This window comes from Anneissia japonica, unplaced genomic scaffold (genome assembly GCF_011630105.1).
Source record: "Anneissia japonica isolate Jap-2015-1 unplaced genomic scaffold, ASM1163010v1 scaffold287716_len795978_cov209, whole genome shotgun sequence".
In the NCBI taxonomy this organism is placed as follows: domain Eukaryota; kingdom Metazoa; phylum Echinodermata; class Crinoidea; order Comatulida; family Comatulidae; genus Anneissia; species Anneissia japonica.
In genome coordinates this window covers 597,157-622,085 of record NW_022756589.1, presented here as the reverse complement: position 1 = coordinate 622,085, position 24,929 = coordinate 597,157, and the positions used below count along the sequence as shown (strand labels likewise).

Below are 24,929 nucleotides of genomic sequence, written 5' to 3'. Positions count from 1 at the left end.
ATATAAGAAATGATAAATCTCAGCATTTTAAGACAACTACAGTTCGGATGAATCCACTGTGTAGACGAAAGCAAGAGCTGATAAATATTATAGAAAGTAAGTTCAACATAATTTATGAAACCGCACTAGTTCTTTGTAAATGAATGGATGCATTTCATTCTTTGGTAATTGATAACCAGTATCATTATGTGTACTTGTATTAGCTAATACTTAAGAACATGCTTAACTATCAGGCTCAATCACTGTCATTACTTTAAAATGCCACTGTAGAGATGTAATACTTCCCAATTAGCATACCGCTATATCAATTTAAGTTCAATTTAGTCCTTTCAAGTGATGTATTCAAATAGTACTGTTTTAATACAGTTCCCTGAGATAATATGTATATAGACCTATATTAAGGAGTCATAGGGCCCCATGATGGGCCAGTCATGTATTATAACTATACCTTTGGGCTTCGAGATGGGCTAGTATAATTTTATCAATTAATGTCAGGAGAGGTACAATTTATGAATTTTTGTTTTAATCATCACATTCTTCACTTTGTTTTGTACTAAATTCTGATTGAAAATCTAATATATAAATTACCACATATTTGCTTGACATTACTCCAATTAGGGAATGGAGATAAACCTGGTTTATGTAAAATGTGTGTTTGGGGAGCAATATATAAATGTCCATTTACCAAAGCATTGAATAATTCTGTGTATATCACACTATAGGAATGTTAATGGTGGTCAAAGTGTTGATGACCTTTTTTGTAGTATATTCTACTACTGTACCTTATTGAGTACAGTTAATATCTCTAAAATGCTTCCACAATTTCCACTATCAGATCTCTAGGCAGTCCCCCAGAACTAATCTCAAAAATATTGTCACCTCTGAAGTGTTCTAGGGCTTTAATGATGTAACCATCCAATCAAAAAACCTATAACAATTATTTCTCTAAATTTACATTTAGGACTCCAGGTACTACACTACTCAGTGTTTACTGCCACAAAGGGTGAGTATGCATCTCTGGAGTGCAGTAAATTGCATGTCTTTCATAAATGTGTTTCTTCCCCAATTTCATCAGTTTTATTAAGCACTTAATGAGGTGACGACTACTATGGTAATGCCTTCTAATGTCTTCCGGATGGTTTTCTTTCCGAAATGTTCCTCTTTTGTTTAACATTTTTAATGGCAGATTCAATAGAATTGAAAGTAAACGACAACTGTAGTATAAAATAACACCACTGGGTCAATAACTAGAATTTGAAAGTATGGTATTGTAGTTTTCAAATGTGCTTTTATAATATTTTATCACTTTAAAGTAGTATGAATAGTTGTTCAGATTATAAAGTAAAATACAAGACATCAAAACAGAACTAAAGAACAATATCCTTCATTCTTGAAATAAGTTGTTTTGTTTTACATTTTGATCATACACTACTGTATTTAAATATATGCCAGTAATCCCCTATCCCATACTAGAGCACATGTGAAAGATAGAAACCAGCTTGATCCTTGTCTGGAAACCTTTTTGGAATAATATTCCTAATAAATAAAAATCTAACAAGCTCTTACATTTACAAAATCAAAATGCATATGGGAAGCAAGAATGAGAATCTTGTACTTTCTAGCCAATCATTGAAAAACCAGATGCCATTTCCTAAAATTGTCCAACTATCCATCTCCACTAAAGCCAGCAAAACAATTAGCCATCCTATCTGTAATATGCCCATAAGCAAGGCTATTAATTACCATGTATATTTATCAAAGGTATAACTGTTAAAACATCTTTGAAATTAACACCAGGGTCAGTTACAAACATAAATGTTGGTTTACCTTACATGTATTCAATCCAACACGAACATTTTCCAGTTAAAATTCCATATAAAATTACTGCATTAAGACTATCAGAACCAAGCCCTTTAGAATGTCTACCAACCTATGAGGTAAAGCTTCCAATCTAATTTTAAGTAGCAAACAGACAATGAGCTACTAAAGTTCTTTTTAGGCACTTACCCGGTACATTCATATAATTTTGTGGTTAATGTGATGTCACAAACCACAAACCTTCCTTTCTTTATGGTTCCTTTGTGTCCAGAAATTCCACAGTGAGTAGGAGGGTCAGATGAGTCAAGATATTCTGCTGTTTCATGGTCAATTTTAGGAATCCCCTCATTTTTTATATAATAGACAGGAAATGTTTGTTTATTTAGAAACTTAAGGAAAATAAATAAATTTGAAATACGTATGTCAATATGAAGCTTTAAATTGTATGTAATATTGCATATCACTTCTATATTTTTTAGTATGAAACTTCTTTTTTTCTGGTAAAAAGATTTTTTTAAAGAAGCATAAAGTTTTCTTTCCTCTGCTGAAGCAAATATGCTGAGCATTTTTTGGGGGCATGTTTTCTAAATACATACATACTCCTACATTCCAATTGAAAATCTTAATTATTAATATATTTATATATTATATTAACGAGAGGTTCATAACAAATAACCCATTGTTAGTAAATCAATCCCATGATTCTTTAGGGTTTGAAATGCGTCAATTCTCTTTAATCACCTCCATTGTAGTTCAGACAAATAGAATTTCACACATAACCAAAGGCCAATGAAAAATGAAAAGAACCACAAATGGACCGTCAGAAGTTGAAGCATGCAGCTAAAACACATTGCTTCAAGTGTTGATTTCAATGCAATAATTAAATAATCATTACACTACTTAAATTCAAAGAGTAGCGAAACCAAACAGATTGGTTTTGTGATTAAAGAACAGACGTCACAAAGCTTGGATTTCGATGTGAAATTTCCTGCCATGCTATAGCATTAACAATCCGAAAAAACGGCGCATTTCCCTATATGTCACTTGCTCTGTATTTGTTTGTATTACTGTACCAACAAGGTCACATACTATAATTTTGGTAGCTGATTGTGACTACTGAAATTTTGATGTTGTGTTCCAGATTTTACAACAATTCTGCGACATCAAATATATCTATGTGATGCTGGGCCACTATAGGCCTAGCTTAATAAACAATAAAAGAAAGAGAACAAACTTAAACTTCTGAATTTGATCAAGAATGGTATTTTTTTTTAATCGAAAGCAAAAAATATCATACAATATCAAATAACTATCCTGTCAATCTAAAACTAAGAATCAGAAGCTAATTTACAATTTTGATCTTTAGTTATGAAAATGAATTAGAGATATGTGAATTTCACAGGAGAAAGAACTGTGATTCATCTTGTTGTAATTCTAATACCTATACTTGAAATTTAAAATGTGATTTACAGATTTTTTTTATACATCAAGCAAAATATCTCCTTACAGTAAGAAATCTACTAAATAAATGGCAAATTTTGAAATATTAATACCTATTTTTTGGAAGACAGTAATATGTAAAGAACCTAACTGGATATAAAAAATGAAACTGTAAAATGGTGGTGTATAATACTGTTGGCAGAACACATACAGGAAATTTTTTTTTTTTTTTTGTATTATGGAAACATTTTTAAATACCAATAAATCAAAGCTTCTGACCTAATAATCAATCAAATTCCTACACATCTACCTGGACACCTTAGTGGATAATTCCAAAGGATTTCAACACATTCACCAGGCAACATTCCTCTATAAAACCATAAAACCAATAATTTATCTGTAGAGCTGACATTCTTGAATTTATACCTAGTTCCTGGGAGCTATGGCTTAAAAGATTGAGCTAATGCTGTCTACAGTTGATTCAGTGCTATAGGAAAATAGAATAATACATGCGATAACATCACATATGTTATTATTTTATGTTGATTTGGTTCAAGGCATGCATTTGGAGACATTTATTAGTTATCGTTGACAAGTTTAACTACGGGATTGGATGAGAAAGATACAAATGACGCAGGGCCTTCTAATTATGCAACCATATTCCACATACAGTAGTCTGATTATACTATTCTACTGCAAAATAACTTGATAAGATGAAGAAATATCATTTATCATGGTTTACAAGACAGCAGACATATTTAGATTAAAAGTAGGTCAGTTAAACGGGATAATTATGATAACCATATAAGAAAGGAAAATATATTATATAATGACATTTTGAAATAATGTGGCAAGTAGTTGTATTTATATTAGCACCTAATTAAAAAAAAAGCCTGCCAAGGTACTAAATAAATATTAACTAAATTTAACACTACAGTGAAAATACAGGGTACTAAAAAAAAGTTAAAAATCCCCACTGAAGATAATTTTTGAATAAAATTATAGCATTGGACACAGATGAAAACAACAAGTTTTTACTGATTTTACAGACATTTCACTGCAACATACTGATCTATATCAGAAAGAATGTGAACTGTAATATTTAATATATTATTATTATTTAAATTGAGTCAATAATTTACATATTATGTAGGCATACTAAGTAAATAATTCCAATATTGAGTATTACTGATCAAATTTTATTAGGTCAACACAAATAGAATATTGTAACCTATATTTAATTTAATTATATTGTACTAAAAAAATATCTTAAGTACAATGTACCGGTATAGTTCAGATATTTTTTTTTATTAATAGAATGTAAATCATGATCTTGGATGCTAGTAAGGTTCATCAATAATGATAGTCAACACAAACCAAGTTTACAACATGACAGTGGGAGGATATATCAATACTTATTAATTCAATTATGTTCTCAAAGTACTTTATGTAAGCTGACACTTGCAATTCATTTGGAGTCAAATACAAATTCTATAGCTCTATTGCCACTGTGCTACACTTTTTAAGCCTACAGTCAGAGTGTTGTACTACAATTTACTACTTCCTAAATAAATTAACGATATTTAATATTTGCTATACCTAATATGAAATCTGCAATATTTCACTGGGACTGAGAAAGTACAGTACTTATAAATTTATACTACAACAGAACCACAGGAGTTGTTTTATAAGTCAGTAACTTAATGCTGAGTTAAAGACATATCCCTGGAGAAGTACTTACACTAAGACAGGCCGCTGGTAATGTTCGTAAAATACAATAAACCCCTGGTGAGGTGCTTACAGTAGAATAGGCTCCTGGGAGTGTGCTCATAATAGGACAGACCCAGAGGCGGTACTTCCATGACAGTTACCTAGGGAGGCAATGGCAATCTGGAATCAGGTTCCTTGGGAAATAAATAATGGCCAAACTAAAGTATAACAGACTTTCTGTGTAGAACACATTTTCAGATTTTTTTTTACATGGATTTGCTTTTACATCACTTAAACTTGATCACAACTTTTCACTAAGTTGTTATTATTGTGGTATGTGAAAAGGGTATACCAGTATAAGACCAGTAAGATAGCAATACACCATAAACATCTTTTCAATATTAAACTGTACAACACCAGCCAGAGAGAGAAATTAAATATGCCACAACATGGCCTCGGGCTTTAATCATTTAACAGGCCAGTTGTTTGTCGGTTTTTACTTATTGGTCTATGCACCCATAACAATGGCTTTGTTTGTGAAGAATAGGCCTTCTTTCATAGCCACTGTTGTACATATAGATCCAGTTATTGTGACTACTAATAGCAACCTTACTGGTACACGAAGCTGAGGTCATATACTTTATGTCATGAGTGTTATATCTACTCATGTTAATGTTACATCATTAAGATATTCTGTAAAAAACACTTGAGAGTTATAACTACAGCCTTGAACATCATCTAAAAACGCACGTATCTAAAATTAGAACAAAGTATTGCATACTATAGTAAATCTAGTATCATATCCTAAAGCTTTGCCCACACTATCCCATACTGGTCAGGTTCACATGAGAGCCCTAGTATCAGGATCAGGAGCTAACCGTTAGCACCCGTGTGTGAACGCCCGATCGGTTAGTGCTAACCGTTACCAGGATTCGGATACGCTAATGGTTAGCGAGTGCTATAGGTTAGCAAGTTGAGCGAATTTTTACCATCAACCAATCACACGTACAGGTTTAAAATTTCCAGCTTCCTATTGGTCAGTGAATGGATCATCATCTTCTTGGTATCCGGACCAGGGATTGTGTGTATGAACGCATGGCAGCTAATGGTTAGCAGGATCCAGATCCTGCTAACCGTTGGCTGCCATGTGTGAACATAGCCTAGAGTATGTGACAAATTAGTGTGATGTGTCCATATTTGGGCATGATATCATAGTACACACAAATATGAGCATATCACATTTTTTTGTCACATAAAATTTGACAATGTGGAGTTTTTACTAATCATCTCACTCATAGTCAAGATATACTATATACGACACAAGCACATATTTCAAAATTGCTTTTTTAAATAAAGTATATAATATAGTTTATAAATAAAAACAATTAATACCAAATGTCATACCTGAGCTTCATATACCAATTCCTAGACAGAATAACTAGTTGACAAATTAATGACATTGACATTAATATTATTCTAATACTAGCCAGCCCTACATATTACTAAAATAATGATGGTATACAATGCCATGGGCTATGAAATTTTGTAGTCCTAGTACCGGTATCCTATTTTTACCACTGCTTTCCAGATGCCAAGTGTTAGCTCAATGCCAAGTTCAAGAATATCATCAGTGCATTTTACAGAATTTCAGCGGATTTTTAAAAGCAACACCTCTGACTTCTTGCCGGAGGTTTAATCACTAAAGCCATCAAATTGTATGCAGCTTGAATAACTAAAGAATGATTTATTTTATTTTCATTCCAATCCAAATATGGGGTGTTGATGTATGGTACTTATACAAATCCTTTAAGCAGGATTATTATGTACAAAATATGCACAAAAACATAATTTATCTTTACATCCGCCACACATATTATTATTGACCTGTTTATGTTTCAGGGTTCCCAAGTCTTAGGCAGGGATGTCACCACGCTGGTCAGCGGTGGACGGGCCCGTCCAGCACTCGACATTTCCGACCAGGATTTACAGGCTCCCGACCACCACTATTATTTCAACAGTTTACAAATTGTAACAAAATAATTAGTTTACCTAAACACAATAGACAAGATAAAGACAAGAATACAATAAATGTTTCCGTGGTTACGTTAATTGTAACAAAATACTGCACTGCCCTGCTATTCATCGCTAACTGAACAGCCTAGGTCCAGTTGAGTCATAGCGAACGTCGTGGGCCGGCATGACACGGTTGCTGTACACATTCAAAGGTTAAATCGTGACCATTAAAGTGTTTTATTATGAGAGCATGATCCGGGGCAGGAAGATTATTAAAAATTTATGAAACCTGATTTATGTTTTATTTCTTTACTTTGTTTTCATTTTGTATTTTAAGTTTTTCACTTTCAGTTATAATTGATATATAATGTGTAAATGGACAAAAAATAAATACATGAGTGCACATGAATCAGTGACATACACATTCATCGTGGTAATCGTCAAACATGTGAAATTACGGCAAACAATGCGGCTGGGTACAGTCGGATCGACGCTTTGTCGACGGGATTTGTTTATTATTATTTTTTAATCTAAAACAAAGCATGTCAACTATTGAATTTAATTAGGCCTACAGTAAATCTCATCTTCATCTGTTTTGTTGCATTCCTCAAATTCTGGCCTAGGCCTACCTAGCGTCAGCTAGCCTTGGGCCTAGGCCTGCTTGACTTAGGCCTTTTGGTTTTTAAGAGCTTCCACGAATACGGCGACCCCCACCTGGGGAAAATGGAGGATGGTCGCCAACCGGCACTCCAAAAAGCTGGTGACATCCCTGCTTAGGTGTATCCATATATGAAATTGGCATGGTCTGCTTTCGGCAAGCTAAGTGATCTCTTGCAAATCAAAATGTTTGTGCGTTCGCTGAATTACTGTATTGTATCCCTGAATTAGTTGATCATTATACAATTGCGAAAGCAGACTACTGTATTGTATAATTGACAGTGTTAATGTTCAAAAACGTACCTGTATGTGGTATTTTTGATGTGGAGCATGGGACCTACTCTGGAGGAAACTTGTTCCTTCTTGGCTTCGCCTTCCAGAATTTTGAGGAAATTAATAAGCCTAATTTTATGTTTTTTTTTTTTATTTCAACCACTTTATTCAAAAGGATAAAACATTTAAACAAAACCTAGGTCACATGCAAACCCTGAAAAGCAGGGGGCAAGGCAAGGTAACGAAGACAAAAGGAAAAAGACAAAGAAGATTTAAAACATCAAAAAATCAGCAACGGTTTAAAAATATTTTTCAAGGATACATCGTTACTTCTTCCTTTAGAGAAAAGAGGGTGGGAGGGTCTTCAGTAGTTGATGAGAATCTTGAGCACATATACCTAAGCTAATCAATACCGACTAGCTCCAAATTTTCTTACCTAAGGAAATATAGTCCCTGCTTGACCCCTACCATGAGGTGCAGAATAGCTTAGTTCAATATTAGATTTATTATTGATGCCACAGTATTCATGCACATTTCGTAGACATTATTGGGGTCATTATCATGATGTTTATGCCTAAATAAGGAAAAAGTCAGATCAGTGTGAGTTCTTATTCTCCACAAATAATTCCAACAAACAGAATTTGATTCCACCAAAAATTTATCTTATACATCCCTCCACTAAACTAATGGTCGTCAGTGGCGATTATACCTTTGATTAAATGGCTTTAAAGATAATGTTTCAATCACGAACTTGCTCAGCAGATAATCTGCAAATAAACTGGGTCAGAAAAACTGGTCAAGAGCCTGAAGGCACAATCTTAAACAGGTGAGCACAGGTAAATACTTTTCTGTAAGATGGCAACTTTCACGGTGGTCCCTGAATTTGCAATTTTCTCAGTAAAAGTTGATCCCTAGCTAGCATCTCCCTCAGATAATAGGTGTAAGCTGTACTCTTTAGCTTACTCTAACTTTGTCCTTAGTTGCTCAATGAACCATGTTAAATACTCACTAAACCATGGAATGTGGAATACCACTGACCCATCCTCTTGTTACCACCACTTCCATGGCATAATGATATAGTCTAATAATATTTTCAAACAATATTTAAAAAAAATTTTTTTACAAATATATTTGTTTATTCATGCAATTCTGAGCAGATCTATTAAATGTTAATGAATAATGAAAACATTTATACAGCTCCTTGATGATAGTAAGTATATTCTAATACATTGCAATGCACTTGTATGATGAATTAATTTGAAAGATATAGCCAATGTGTAACTTTCTAATATGTACTACAGTGTCTCAGTCAATTGTGATTAGCAGATACTACCTTGTCAATTATTATTAAAATGCAAGTAGTAGTAATTAATGGGTTGTAAAAATGTAACCATTTTACCAAAGTGTTGTAGTTATTATTTTTGTATACTGTAAAATTTGTGCCTTATACACGGCCTTGCAGAAAAACAACTGCTAGTTGAGCCAAGTTTCCGTGTTGAAATAAAGCTTATTATTATAACCCAAACTTTGAGCAAACCCAGCCTTTTTGCAATTTTGCCATGGGAATCTCATAACTTGCAATGTCTAGCAAATAAAATGTCTAGGTACCTAAATTCTACCACCTTTAGTTAACATCATACAGTATGCCCCAGTAAAAACTTCACGAGGCAGCAATATAATTTTAGTTGTTGTACCATGTACTAAAACTATCCCCTTATCACTGTCTGGGATACCAACATTTGGGGGTTTTTTTTACATTATTTTTGTATACTTAAATCTTTTAAAATTTTCAGTCAATCAGCCCTGTGCTACAAATATCATCATTAATTATGTTGTATAGTACTTAAATAAACTTCACCTTGATTTTGTTATTTAAAAAATCAATAAAATAAATAACACACTCAGTGTGACTCATTAGTTAATATTTAGCTCAGGATTTTGTACAGTGAAACATAGAAGTTTAAATCAAAACAAGACACATTATATTCGGTAAGATCGTAACTGGTTGCAATGATTTCTGCAGATTGATTTTATTTGGTTATGTGCTATTTCAACATCGTGTCTACTTACATATTATTACTAGCAATTACTCTAATATAATTTGCAACACAGCCTGAAGCAGAACAAGCAGTCTGGATAACAGAGGTTACATCGCTGAAAACAAATTATAGTGAACTTAAAATTTATATCTACAACCTTATTTGACATTTTGGAAATGTAGCTTGATGGATAAAATGCTTGCCTTCTAGTCTTTGGGTTGAAATCCTGGAAATTCAGTTTCCTTTTTATCACAGAACAAAAACAATGCCTCCTCTCGCATACAGTAGGCTCATTTAATTTATATCGACACTTATTTTAGCCACACATAGATTAATCTAACCGATGAGTCACTGACTAAATTTAAAAAAAAAAATGTGTATTAACTTATTTATGTACCATCTGCAAGTGAATATGTGATGCTTATTAATTATTAAATTAAAAAATCTGGTAAGAAACAAAGAATTCAGAGTAGCTGTCGTACTTAAGTCACACAGACACTTGTCACGCACATCATCCTTTCAACTAGGTAGTCAATGACAATGGGATGCATGATACAGGAAAATATGATTCTCAAATTCATTAGTTTATAGTCAGATTATTACTAAATGAACTCACGATTTAATGTACTTAAAGATCTTATATTCTTTCAGAATATGAGTACGGTAACTCCAAAAAATGACAGACGTGAGGCCATACATAATGGATTCTCACGGCTCACATCTTGTAATTTTTCGGAGTTGCCATACTAATATTCTACTTGCGTATAATCAGTGGATCCTATTGATTTATATTCTTTAATACTAATTACTATTGATGTGTAAAAACATATGAAGATGTATGTTTCATTTTTCTTTAACACTTGCGTAATGTCAATTTCAAATTCTGAAATAATGACAAAGTGAACTATGAACTATTGTATTCCTGACCAAAAAAATCATGATCCTCTTGCTCTCCCTCATCCTTTTAATAACCTGTTGTCAAAAGGATTTTAGACCCCAACGAATTAGGCCCACCGTGGGCCTATACAAAAGTGGATTCAGTCTTCGAGCAGGAAATTTGGCACAGGTGACCAAGCGACACTTCTGAATTAATTTGTTTTCTGGGCCTAAATCATGTGGGAAATCTAATCACCATCGTAAGTAATGAGTATTCAAGTTTAGCTAAGGCCTTAGACATGACTGTGTGCGGGTGCATGATGTCGTAAGGGTGCATGATGGCAATGTTTGTGAGAGAAGGGAGGAGGAAAAGGCACCATCCTCCTCATATTCAAGAAACCTGTGTGAATAACATGGTTTTTTTTTAAATTTAAGCTGGACTTAAAAATAGTCTACAGCATATACAGCGCAAACAATCTAAGGATGTTTAACAATATGATTACAAAGATAAATTACCTGAAGAACATTGTTTACAAGTTGTTTCCTACCTGTCAGGTAAATATTATGAGTGTGTGGGCTTAAGATTCATCATGACATCAGACTGAGAGAGCCACATTTTAATTATTATTTTATGACGATTATATGAATCATCAGTTGACTCATCATTTGAAGCTTTGGTTTCCACTTGATGCCATGCACAAGGAATTGGTGCATATCTTATTAAAAATCCCATTGGCAGGGATTGGGAATAAAATCCAACAGAGTACGCAATTCCTCACTCCTACATAAAGCTATAATTATTTTTATGCAATTTTTTAGCAAACCCGCCGCCCACCAATGATGATTTCGAATAAAAATAAATGTTACTTCTGACCAATTAGCGCACCTGCCACACGAAAAAATGGAAATTTCTTAAAAAAATAAAAGTCTGTCTTTATTTTTATTTCCAAAAATAAGATAGGTACAAAATAAAATCCAAAAAAGCAGATATTTCAGAAAAAAATCTTTCTTTATTTTTATCACGCCCTCCACTGCCTTGAAATCGCCAAAGATAAGATATGTATATTTCTTCCTAATTATACAAATTTGAAGAATTTAACCATCCTATTTTACAATCACCAATAAAATTTTATTTTTATTTTCTCCTCCGTCTGGATGTTTTTGGCCTAAACTAGTTGCTAAATAAGAAAACAAAATTTTATTTGTACTTTTATTCCACTCTCCTCCGATCATCTTTAAAAAAAATAAGTACGCGAAACAAGGAATAAAAAAAGTCTTGCCTCATGTACAGGATTATTTTTTGTCTAGTTTGACTAATTGCTAGATCGTGCATGCATCAGGTAAATATTCCCCCTCAATCTAATAGTATATTCTTAAATATTCAGAGTTCATAATGAATATTTCAAATGGATATTAAATCTGGAAATCGTTACGCAGCATACTACTACTATATTCAGAATTCATTGAGCTACTCTAACCCTTGCATGGCAATTTGTAGAGATAGTGACCCAAATAATCGTTATCTGTAACAGTCTGTCACGTTTTACTGCACAAATTTCACACATGGAACTCAACATTTTCTGCTTACGTTCAAGATTATTCTTAGTTTATTGCACAAATCTAGATTCTATGCTAAACAGTAAAATAGCTTTATTTGTGTGCGATATATATTTCTTGGTATGCGTAATGAATGTTTGCATAATGAATATGTTAGCGCAACATGTTCAACAATGATTAATATTATATGTTCATCATAAATAGTTACACCTTATCTATTGTTAATAACTACTTTGCATCCCATTGTTATAATTATCATGGAAAATAAACTATTATATCATCTCATGTTATGTTTTTGCTTTATAAAGTAAACCCCTACCAACAATTTCAAATAAATTGATAGGTCTCTACTGAATATATAAATCATAAGTAAAGTACCAAAAATCTGAGTAATTATCCTTTTGTAGTTCCAACTACGCTAGGGAATTCCTGTAGAGTAGCAATTAGCCAGAACCTCTTGGTGGGTAACTTTATTGGAAATTTAGCAGAAACTAGAGCAGACAGGTGAACTCATATTGTACATTACCAACTGTAAATATATATATAAATTTAGGAGAAATACCTCAGAGACAGGTATCAATGGTTGATTATATTCCTCAATCTGTAACTAAAACTAATGTCAATATATCTATTCAACTGATTTTTACCTCTCCATTCCATAAATTTATGCCTCAGGGCAGAATTGCTGCCAGGTTCCTCACTGGCTGGGGTTTAAAAGATGCAGGGACTGTCTGGAAGTATGTAGGATCTGGAAGTTGCAGGGACCTTGAAGTTACAGGGATCTGGAAGTTGTAGGGATCTGGCAGATGCAGAGATTTGGAGATACACAGGTCTGGGGATGCATAGGGGTCCACTTCATGCCCTACTAATCTTTGTAAAATGTTTTGGCGGTTTAAAAAGTTGTACATAATATACTTACTTTATTTTTATTTGTACTGTAGTCTTTTAAAGGTGCCTTATGAATTACTGTTTAGTAAAAGGAACAACAATAAAACCGGAAAGTCAAAATGTCAGTTAGCAGAATAAAAGTAAATTATGAATCACTATTTTTTCCCAAGCTAATGCCTTTTTGCCACTGTATGTATTTTTGTTTAACAAAGGTAGCAAACATTCTATTTTTGTGTCATGATAGGAATTCTAAAGTTAACCTTGTATGGAAGTTGTGTGATGTTTTGGATCCCATAGTCAATAGGAAGGTCTAAACATTCACTCCACACAATCAATCACGTTAAGCAGAACAATCATGCTCTCTACTTTATTACTACAGTAGGGTAGTCACAGCATCATATGTTACAAGGTTATCAGTGATTTATTGGCGAAAGCAGTATTTTAAACAATAAAAAACAAGAATGCAAGATCCTTAACAAAAGTGGAGTGATGCTCTTGTACACTACAATGTACTGCTCACCAAATAAAATTAATTAGGCCTATTGAATCATTATCTTTCATCTGGCTACATTAAAATTACACCCGCTGCCAGTGTATAAACACGTTGCTAACAATAACGCGATAACAGTCAGAAGCAACATTATTATCTGGCCAATCAGATCTATTTTTATGGGGGTGGGGGAGGAGGGAACAAGCATTCTAATATTTTATCGTTGTATACTTAATCAGTATCCAGTGAACGTTTTACATGAATGGCATTGATCTTCATTTGGTTTAAAGTGGACTGGCCTTGTGTAAGCCATGCACACACACACACAGCGCGGACAAATTCAACGTCCGACAGTCGGTCAACGACACAGTGTTCTCAGGCTTATGAGACGTTTTCTCTTTATTTTCCTTAATTTATGTATAGACATACACCCTATAATAGGATCTGTGATAAGTGAATACTGTAATCAAAATCATTAGGTTACTGCTCTTGGTACTGGTATGTTACCTGTAAAAAATCTAGTTAAAATTGATTTTAATGAAATGTATACCTAGTCAATAATACATATATCTACAAACGCAAATGTGAGCATTTATGCCTCTCCATTCTCTTAAGCATCATATAAAATCTGATTTTGCATTGTTTATGGTAAATAAATCATCGTAAAACAGTAATAACATACACTGTCATTGATACGATACATCTTAGTGGTACTGCGGTACCGAAGTAATCAGTCAGATACAGACATTGAGAATGCTAGATAGGCAGACAAAATAAATATCCAAACAAGCCATGCAATTATCGCTAGTCTATGAGGCTACAAACCTAAAATCCACATCTTTACTCTATAGACTTAAGGGGAATTAAACTGTATTCATGTTACATAATTTGTTTTCTTGCATGTTTACCATGAAGTATGTAAGAATTACCATCAGATGCTGTGACACTTTCTGTAAACATGTGCTGTTGAGAACGTGCATTCAAAAGATGTGCTGACGTCAATGTTCCAATGTTAGCCTACACCAACTGTAAAGATATTTGTCATTGTCAAGATTATAACCAAGATTCATTGAGGAGACTATATCAGAGGAATCAGGCCTCCTGGCAGGGTCCAGGGAAAGACCCGTGTGGGTATCAGAGAGAAATTCCTTGGGGAACTAACAGTGAATTCCATCACTAGTTAGTTTTTTATTGTATTTAGCAGGGTGTGGTTAGTTCAGTTTATTAGAGGGGTCCCCTAAAAAATTGGATTTTGGCCAAAATATAGAAATCCCTTCCCTCCCCCCCCCCTCCCGAGTTTGCTTGGAGTACATGTTGATACTGTATAAGAGCATTACAGTAAAATTATAAACATCTGCTTCTTAGATAAAAATAAGAATTACAATTGAGATTTCACTTTTTTAGTTTTTTTTTTTAATGTTTCGGTCAGGTCATATGTTAAGGAAAATGAGACACCTTGGATACAACTAATATATTTATAATGAAAAAATATTATACTGTTTCATCAAATTGGTTATGTATTTATTTATACTTAAAGAAGATATCTAAATCAAGGTAGTAAATACCGAAATAATTATATTTCATTAATTAAAAAATGTATGACCAATAACTGTTGAGCTTTTTCCTAATAAATGTGTGACTTCTATTCTCTAATGGCATTAATATTAATACCCTGATGAAACATCTGAGCTGTTCCCTCAACAAAGAGTGTAAATTACAATTTTTCAGAGGGCATAAATGTTAAATAATAATCGGAGACCTTTATCTAGACAGAATAATGTGAATGTGGATTACATGTAATCTCCCACTCAACTGACCTCCGAGTTTCCCACAATCCCTCTTCAAACGCTATGCACACTAACTCCTAGTGATATGTTAATTTTCTGCGAGTATGGAAGTGTGAGCAACCTTCATCGTTTCTTAATTTGCACAAATTAATCTGTGTCATGATTGTAACTTCACTTAAAGATAAAAATGATGCCACTTTAGTACATTAACAAACAATACTATACAATTTAGTGACAAACATGGCAGAAATGAGTGTGGTTGGTAATAAAATTAAGGGTATACTAAAATAAATAATATTAATTTTCAGTATAACTATTATTATTAATATCTGTAAAAAGTAAAGTGATATGCTAGAGTACTGCTACTCGAATAAGAAAAAGTTATTCTTCCTGGGCTACATTTACTCGGTTAAACTTTTCAGGTCGGTGTCTTTTGTCTGATTATGGAGACATGTTCAAAAACATATTTTTTTTTTTATTGCCTAATGGTTTTCTCTCAAAGCCTACCGCTATTTGATTACTATTTCATCAACAAACAGAAAAGGTTTTAAATGCTAAAAACTTGGTCTAGGACCTGGACTTGTGGTAGTTTATGAGCCTATCTAATTTTATCACACATATGAATACAGTAGAAGTAAATATAAGGGTAACTTTGCTGCAATGCTCATAGGTTCATGCATAAGAAAAGGCAAAAGAAGATCTCAGCACAGAAATGGCTTTGAATCTTGTTAGAGCAGCCAGGCCGCTACATGACAAATGAAAATATGCCACTGGCTAGAGAAAAATTATGCTACGCCTCAAATACCGGATATACACGACTGCCATGGATTTAACTAACATTTTGGTACTTTGGATACACGATAGTCGTGTATGCAGTACTTTACAGTAATAGCAAATTTGGCTGAAAATGGATTTAACTCTTTCACTGACATGCCCCCTAATACCTAATTGGCTTTTTAGGTGAGATTAGAAAATTTAAAGAATAGGCACATCTAGATGCTCGTAAATCTCTCAGACAGTTTTTGCAAAATATTTCTCTGAAAATAATGATATTTACATTAATTCTAAATTATGCTACATTTTTATGAAATTATGCCTAGCATTATTGTTACATGCTACGGGGGTCCAAATTATGCTACAAAGCAAATTATGCTATATATGGGCACTATGGGTTAGAGAAGCATTTTAAACATTATAGACATTATAATGCAAATCATATGCAAATTACTAAGTCTGTCTGAACACCACCTATTTTAAGACCAACCGAAAAAACTAGAAGTATTTATTTCATTGACATGATATCACATACCAAGATCACCATACTGATACTCAAATGATCACCACTTGTCTGCAGGTTAAAGGGCCAGACACACAAGGTAAACATTGAATAACAGAATGATTAATCATTGTTTCAAGCAGTTTCCATTGTTATATTAAACACCTGCAACCAAAGGTATCTTCAATCCAAGACCCTCATTGACTTTAGCTATTAGGAAAGCATCTACAGTACATGTCCCTGAATGGATCACCTCTTAATGGCAAAAAAAAAAACAACATCCTTGCAGACTTAAGTTATAGAGGGAAATATGATACATCACACCGAGTAAATTAAAGATTCAGACAAAATGAATTTGTCAAGTAAACTTGTAGACTGTCATGTTCAGTTCAACTACAATTTACTCTCTGCTACCAGATCCTCTAGTACTTTTTTGGTCTGTCATACTCTATCTTTCTTCCTAGATTACTATAATATGTGCCATGTTGAAAAGATTAAAAGAATTTTTTTTCAAGATTCTTTTTAATCTCCGACCTTCTAAACTAACAATGGTTTATATGACTTGCCAGGAACAATTCCCTTTCTCAATCTAAATTCCCTTGAATTTTCAAGTTTTGCTCTCTTTTTGTTGTTACTGTATATTCTTACTCAAAATTCTGATGAGTATGTAACATCACCATATTGTTAATCAACACTACATTTTTCCAATAAAATTATATGACACATACAGTACACAAAAACCGTATTAATGTACAACTGGAGTTACATTGAAACTTACAAAATAGGAAGAGAAAAAACTAGACATATTGCACAATAAAACAACTAACATAATAACAGTACGGTAATGGGAATAAAATTCCCTCACAAAATCTTTTAGTGTAACAGGAACCAATATTGTTATTATAATCCAGATGGGGCTGTTTGGACACATACTACGACAAAAATCTACAAATATAGCAACCAACCTGTACAGCAGAAAAACAAAGTTTAGAGGCAAATCATTACTGAAAGAGAGATCTGAAATCTACAGAACTGTATTTTTAGATCCCACACTACCAACCACACAAAATTCAAAGCAGACCTGGAAAGAATCAGAAACATATTGCAAGTATCGATTGAGAGAGAGGGACAGCTTAGCTCAGTCGGCTAATCTAGTGGTAGCCACTGTGTGTCTACTGAACCGTGGAGATCTCTAGGTCCCCGGTTCAATTCCCATCGTTGGCTCTCCTTGTGTTTTAGCTGGAGGGCTGAAATACAAGTTACAATAGTGCACCGTCTTTCGGATGAGACGTTTAAGCTATTGGTCCCGTGTGCATTTTTGGCCCATGTGCACGTTAAAGAACGCAGTACACTCTTTGGAAAAGAGTAGGTGATTGTCTTCCGGTGTACTGCCCAATCATCACTAGAAGGACCCCACTGGAAATAAGTCTTCTATACTTTTGTGGGCTATCCTTGGTGTTTAAACCAAATAAATCCAAACCAATCCAATCCAATCAAATCATAATAGTGAAACTTTACAATGAGAATATACAGAGTTGCTGAGGTCAGAAGACTATCATTAGCAAAATGGGGGCATGAACTGAATAACCTTTGTAACAAGTCAAAGAATAGATATTATCTCTTTCAAATCCATTGTTAGTTAAAATGCTCTAAGTTCTCTATCAATTTGGAATTGTTACATTCATTCATGCTTGCTGTTATCTTACCTTACCACTTCTTTCTCCTATACTATAGCTTGAGGCTTGTTATCAATTATGAAGGCCAATAAACTTTTGTATTAGTTAATCCCCCTTGTGTGCATGTCTTCTATGGTATTGAAAAAAATAAATATTTTTGGGGGAAAAAAAAAAAAAATTCTCTATTTGTTTTAGTAAATAGTTAGTATTGTTTGATTGTTTGTAAATATCTTTGTCATGTTTTGCTTCGAAAATATCAATGCAAGCAACCCAAGGGTTATGTTTGGCTTTAGCAAAAAAAAACACCTCCTTCGCTCATCACTTTTCCAGCCTAGATAGGTTGATAAAATAACAAATATTTTTATAGGGCCTACTAACACTTTTCTCTCAGTGCAGTAAGTTTTTCATTCTCCTGCTCTATCCATACTATAAAATTATATGACAAATACTGAATGATTTGCCTATGCCAATGGATGTGATACCACATCACCATGCCCATATTATAAATGTAATATGACATCATCATACCCATGTACAGTATGGGCAATTCATACAAATTTGTCATACAAAATTGACATATTATGGAAGAGCTATAATATTTAATTCAGGATACATTACAGGAATCGTTTTCGTTCCTTTCTTATCATCTCATGCATTTTAACATTTAAGCGTGATTATGAATTAGAATAAAATGATCTTGGTTAAGAGCTACTTGTACCTACCATACAAGGGAATGTAAATACAATCTACAACCACAGATCTGTTGTATTCACAACAGGACAAAAGACTCCAAAATAGGACTACAACAATCGTGTCCTTCAAATACCTGTACAGGTAAAAATTAGTGTCAATCACAATGGGAAGGATGGGTCAGAGGTCACAGAGGAAGCAAGAATTAACTGTGTTGTTGACTGAACATATAAACAAGTTTGCATTCTGTACTGTATGCTATTGTTAAATGCATCTTCCCACTCCTGTGAAAAATTGGCCAATATGAACGAACTAACTTTAATCAGGGTGGATCGATATACAGTAACACTACCCTAAGGGGTCTGGCAGAATCCCCCGTAAAATTTGTGTTCTAGACGCCCGAAAATATCCTCTGAGCCGTTTTGCTCGATCAATTTTTTTTATATTTTTTTTCTGTCTTTTAAAAAAAAAAAATTTTTTTTCTCTGCTAAAATGGAGGGAGGGCCCCTAAATCCGCCCCTGCTAATAGTGAGCAATTTGGTCACCTTGAACAGACTAGGCCTATACTATTTCTACCACGAGCAGACTGACCACCATAAGTACAGTAGACTGACCACCATGAGGAGATGGACCAACATGAGCATACTGGCACAATAAGCACACTGACCACCATAAAGAGATAGATGACCAAGGTTGCCCAACTCTAAAAGTATAATAAATGATAGATCACAGACACAATATCATTATATTTTATAACAAAATAATGTATAGTTTATTGTAAAACATTTTGAAATGGAATGCTTCAAAGAAAACAATATTGCATTACCGACAACAATATCAATACTAGGCCTACAGTAGTACAGGCGGGACATAAAGAACCTATTTGGATCTTAATTTCATTAAACCTTCAATTCATTGAGACAAGATGCTAATGTAACCTTGTAAGTGTTACCCCTGCATAACCATAGCAACAGTGTCACCTGGGAACAGGACAAAATCAAAATGACAAGTTTATATCCCAATAGCATATTATTATTACAAATAATTATTCATATTAAATTTTAAATTTTCATCAAAAAGGCATATTTTCCCAATAATCATGATTACATGGACATACTGTAGCATTGGATAAACACAGATGGCAGAAAAATGATTTACAATACTTTAATTTTTATTCTTCATTCTATTAAAAAATGTTTAGGATTACGGTTATTTAGGAAAGACTCAAGAGAAGCCATTTTGTAGCTACTTCGAGGGAGGCATTAACAATGAATCTATTTTGTGAACATCAACGAATGTACAACTGGTGATAATTAATTACAAGACAAATGCTTTCAATAGGACTTCAATTCCAATTAATATTTAATATGAAGTCTGCTTGTCACGATGACTCATTCCTGCAATGTGTATTACTTGAAAAATAATATTGGCGAGAATATTACAAGTACCAAGCCTAATCGTTCCTCCTCAACATCACCCGCAACCAAACACAGTAATTGATTCACCTGGAAGTCTTGCAAGATTTTAGCTACAAATTTATGATACAGTACTGTAGGTCCCTTGGAATTTGAAAAATTTAAATAGTGCCAATTTGTCTCCAATATAAAAAGAACAGAGTCAGTAAAATATACGTGTATTATAAATCAAAGCATGATCAAAATTACTTTATAGATAATCTATAGGGGAACATATTTAAAAGAAATTCCTTCTAGGAAATCACCTCTTAATTAAAATTTACACTACAATGTTACTTATTAAAGTACAGCAATGCACCCAGTAATATTAAAGGTCCAGGCAAAGGAAAAATTATAATAAAACATTATAATATAAATCAAACCAAATTGTATGGTATTCAACAGAGAAAGAAAAAAACCCCCCAAAAAACAAAGCAGTTCAGATAAAGCCAAACTCTATGAATGATACCTAATAATACAGACTTACATTAAAGCTTCTTTGATAACAGGAATGATGACCACAAACTTCTATATGTAATCAAAGATAATGAACTTGTATGATGTTAATGGTACCCAGACAACAGAATTACAACCAGCTTTTATATTGAAAAATTCAACGATATTAAAGAAACCCTACACATTAATCTTCATGATATAGGTGGCCAAAACAGGAACTGACACCAAATTCTCATTTGAAATTTATATCTTTATCCTGTAGAAGAACTAGTTTATCTTGCTAAGTAACTAGATTCCACCTATCACACATACCTCTCCTAGATTGAATGTTGAAACTTCAGCAGAATTCATAGTCAAAACATTCATCCTACTATTGCATGTATTAGAATTCAGTATGTAATTGTAGGAAGTTGTACATCCTTCTATGTGTCTTCAGGTTTAATTTTCTTAAAAGGACAGACATCAGGCCATAGCTGGGTCAGAATTTAGCCACAAAATGGTTAACTAGTGTCGCCAAAGCTTTTCAATCCAATGCAATACTGTGAGTTTTGCCTCATCATTGTCTACTCCAGTGTCCTTGTTTTTGGCAGGCAACACATATTTGTTTTATATATTTGACTGATGTATGCTTGTACAGTAAAACGTCCATTTTACAAACGTCAATTTTATGGAGTCGATTTTACGAATGGGTTTTGCTCCTGATGATGTCATCATCGACCAATTATTACCGTAAAAAAGTCCGATTGCGCACGTTTTACAAAGTGATTATGTATATTTTTCTTAATAAAATTAAGTTTGTTGTATTTATTTATTAAAATTCCAATCTTTTCTTCCAATTCTGGCATAATAATCACTATATTAATTTAATAAACCTAACCAGAACAGCGAACTACCAACGCCTAGCTGAATTTAAGGTAAATTCAGCTAGGCTCTAGCGCAGTAGACCATGCTGCTGCACTGTCGGTTTGTGTAAGCCTGGCCGCCATAAGCCTATCAGCACTCAATTTACAAACAAATTTTTCAATTTACGAACATCCCTTGGTACCACATTTTACTGTATTAACTTTTCTTTCCGTTTGTGTGTGAAATTTTGATTGACCAGTGTCAAATTTGGTACTGTATTCAATCATTACTCAGGCATATATTACAACCAGAGATCAGAATAGATCAGAATGTACCGGTCTACATTCTATTTACTTCATATGAAACTTTACTCAAGAGATGGTAATATAATAATAAATAATGCTACTTTGTCTTACATGGCCTGCCGCACCACTGTACATGTGCAAATGAAATGCCAGCCTCTACTGTTTTTTAAAAAGATGTTGCAGCATTTATTTATAGGAACTATTTCTTGTATTTTATAAAATCAAACTAAAACTAGTACTTACCATCAAATTATTTTAATTAGCTTCTTCACTTCACATTTAAAAAGAGCTATATGAATATATTGTACATTAAAAAATTATAAGGATTATCTTCTTTGCACACTTTTATACAGCTGTAAAATATGTTGAAATATTTGGATTTAATACTTCTTCACCTGCTTTTTTAAGAGCTACAGCAAGTAATTAGAACATGTAACTATTTGTCATTGATATTTATTTTAATATTTGATGAAATTACCGAGAAAATGAACAGGAAACTTTCAAATTTCTAATGATCTATTTCAAGATAGTTTCATTTTTTTTTTCAGTCAGGCAAACAATGAATAGTACATCAATAATTAAAAACATCAACTTATAAATTATAGTGCATATTGACAATCAGAAAAACAAAACGTGGACCTTCGTTTGTAGGAAATTTGTCCAAACGATGAACAGAAAATAAGCCTTGGGCAATGTTCATTAACATCTAAACTTAATTGAATCAATACACTTTATTATAATATTTGGGAAGATAACTACTTATGTCGACCATGTCACTTATTACAAGCGAGTGATGTATAGTAATACACCTCAGAAATAAAATTTGAATTCCAAGAACATTTTATATTCACTATTTGTGTTTTATGTATAATTTTATTCTACTCTTGCACGGTACGCCAAACCATGATGGAATTATAGTCAATCATGTATAACGAGATAAAAATTAAATCATGCAAATAGTATATCATCTCCACTCCTCATCATACTCTATACAGCGCATAGTAGAATTACGTCTTGTAATCATAAAGAACATGACGCAACAGCGTACACAAACGGACCAATAGGCAACTGCCATAACAATTTGCTTATTGTAAACTCTGACCTACTGTACCAAGTCTCATACACTCAGATTAAAACATTTGAGATCATTCTCAACTGCCTTGCTTAAGAACTAAAAATTTCAAGAATAAAAGTAAAAAAAATCCCAACAAAATTGTTTAAACCAATGTTATACTATCTCCAAATCTTCATAATTGGCATAAACTATGGCTTAAAATGGTCTAATTGTAAGCAGTGTTTAGCGATATCCTACGATTTAGGGTTCAGTCAAAAACACTGTGACCCGATGGGGGACTAGGCAGCCCCATAGTCTTCCAGTTTGCCTTGTTGATCCCTGTCATCAAACTCCTTCATCCCAAGATCATATACTATAAAAAATATCTCTCTTGAACGCCACCAGAAAGTTCCTCCGGGACACTGATGAAGGCCACTTGGCTCTCCGCCTGTATAACTTGTTGCACCTATCAGCAAATTTCTAGATCCTTTCATTGCTAGAAATCCTAGGCCAGATGTGCAAAAAATAGGCTTCTCACAAATCATGCTCTACCTACTATATATGCTATCTTCAGGGGTCTGTATCTATCACATAGTTGAATATTATACAGTTACCGCATAAGATCGTTTATAATAACTCAACAGTTGTTACTACACTGGATCTTTTGTATTCTACATCATTACTAGTTACCCTCCATTGTAGTTATTATTTATTACTAGTTTATTGCAATAATAAATTAGGAATTCTCTTCTATCACATTAACTGTCAGTGACTCATAGTGGAAAGATAATCAATACAATCCATAACTTACCTACGGTAGTCTGGTGTTTAGAACGACTCTCAACCAATTCTCGTTCAGTGTAGTTCTTCCGTCAGAAGATGGGTGTAAATCTGAAAAGAAACATATTTCACACATAAAATATATAACAGTAGCACAAGGTCTGTAATACTTAATTGAATACGCAATAACTAGGAATGTCACTAAACACTGACAAGGAAAAAGAATCTTCATGGCAGCATTGTATTTTATGACAATAATTTTATTTTAAGTTTCTATCATTTATTATATAGCACATTCTGCAAAACCGCAATAGAGTTTAAAACAGTTCAGACGGCTGCTGGTAACCACTGTGTGCACAATGAACTCTGTCAATCGATCTTTTTAGATTTGTGGTCCCTGGTAAATTGCTGCTGTCCTTATCTTTGAGCTAGAGGATTGTAATACAAGCTACAGTAGTGCACAGTGATGAAACATGCCGTTAGCCATGCATTCAATATGGTACCTGTGCCTATCAAATAATAGTTAGTATACTCTTTGGAAAGAAATCAAGGGTTTGACTTCGGTGTACTACCCAATCCATCTATGCAAGTTCCCTCAAGAAACCATATCAGACAACAGGGATGGCAAAACAGAAGAGAAATGAATTAACAAATATGAAGCTATACATAACCCAAAATAAGACTATACATTATAATATATAATTCAGCAGTAGTCAGAACTATGCTACAATATAAATACATCCCATCCAGTCAAATCTTAACATTACATTCCACATTCCTCTTCTTTGTGTGAAGGCATGAGGGACATGACTTTCTTGACCAGCGTAATGGCAAGTGGTTGTTAGGT

General features: G+C 33.5%; 1 protein-coding gene across 6 annotated transcripts in view; it reads right to left on the bottom strand.

The window, feature by feature from the left end:
- The window catches only part of LOC117124250 (catenin delta-2-like), a 62,039-nt gene extending 37,848 nt beyond the window's left edge, over positions 1-24,191 (bottom strand). For 2 of the 6 annotated variants that reach the window (XM_033270401.1, XM_033270405.1), the window contains exon 1: positions 24,114-24,191. The gene's annotated coding sequence lies outside the window, so the exon portion shown is untranslated. Of the gene's footprint in view, positions 1-1,827; positions 1,943-24,113 lie in introns of those variants that run through there. The other 4 variants (XM_033270406.1, XM_033270403.1, XM_033270402.1 and 1 more) reach the window with 4 other exon arrangements.
- Between the last annotated feature and the right edge of the window lie 738 nt (positions 24,192-24,929).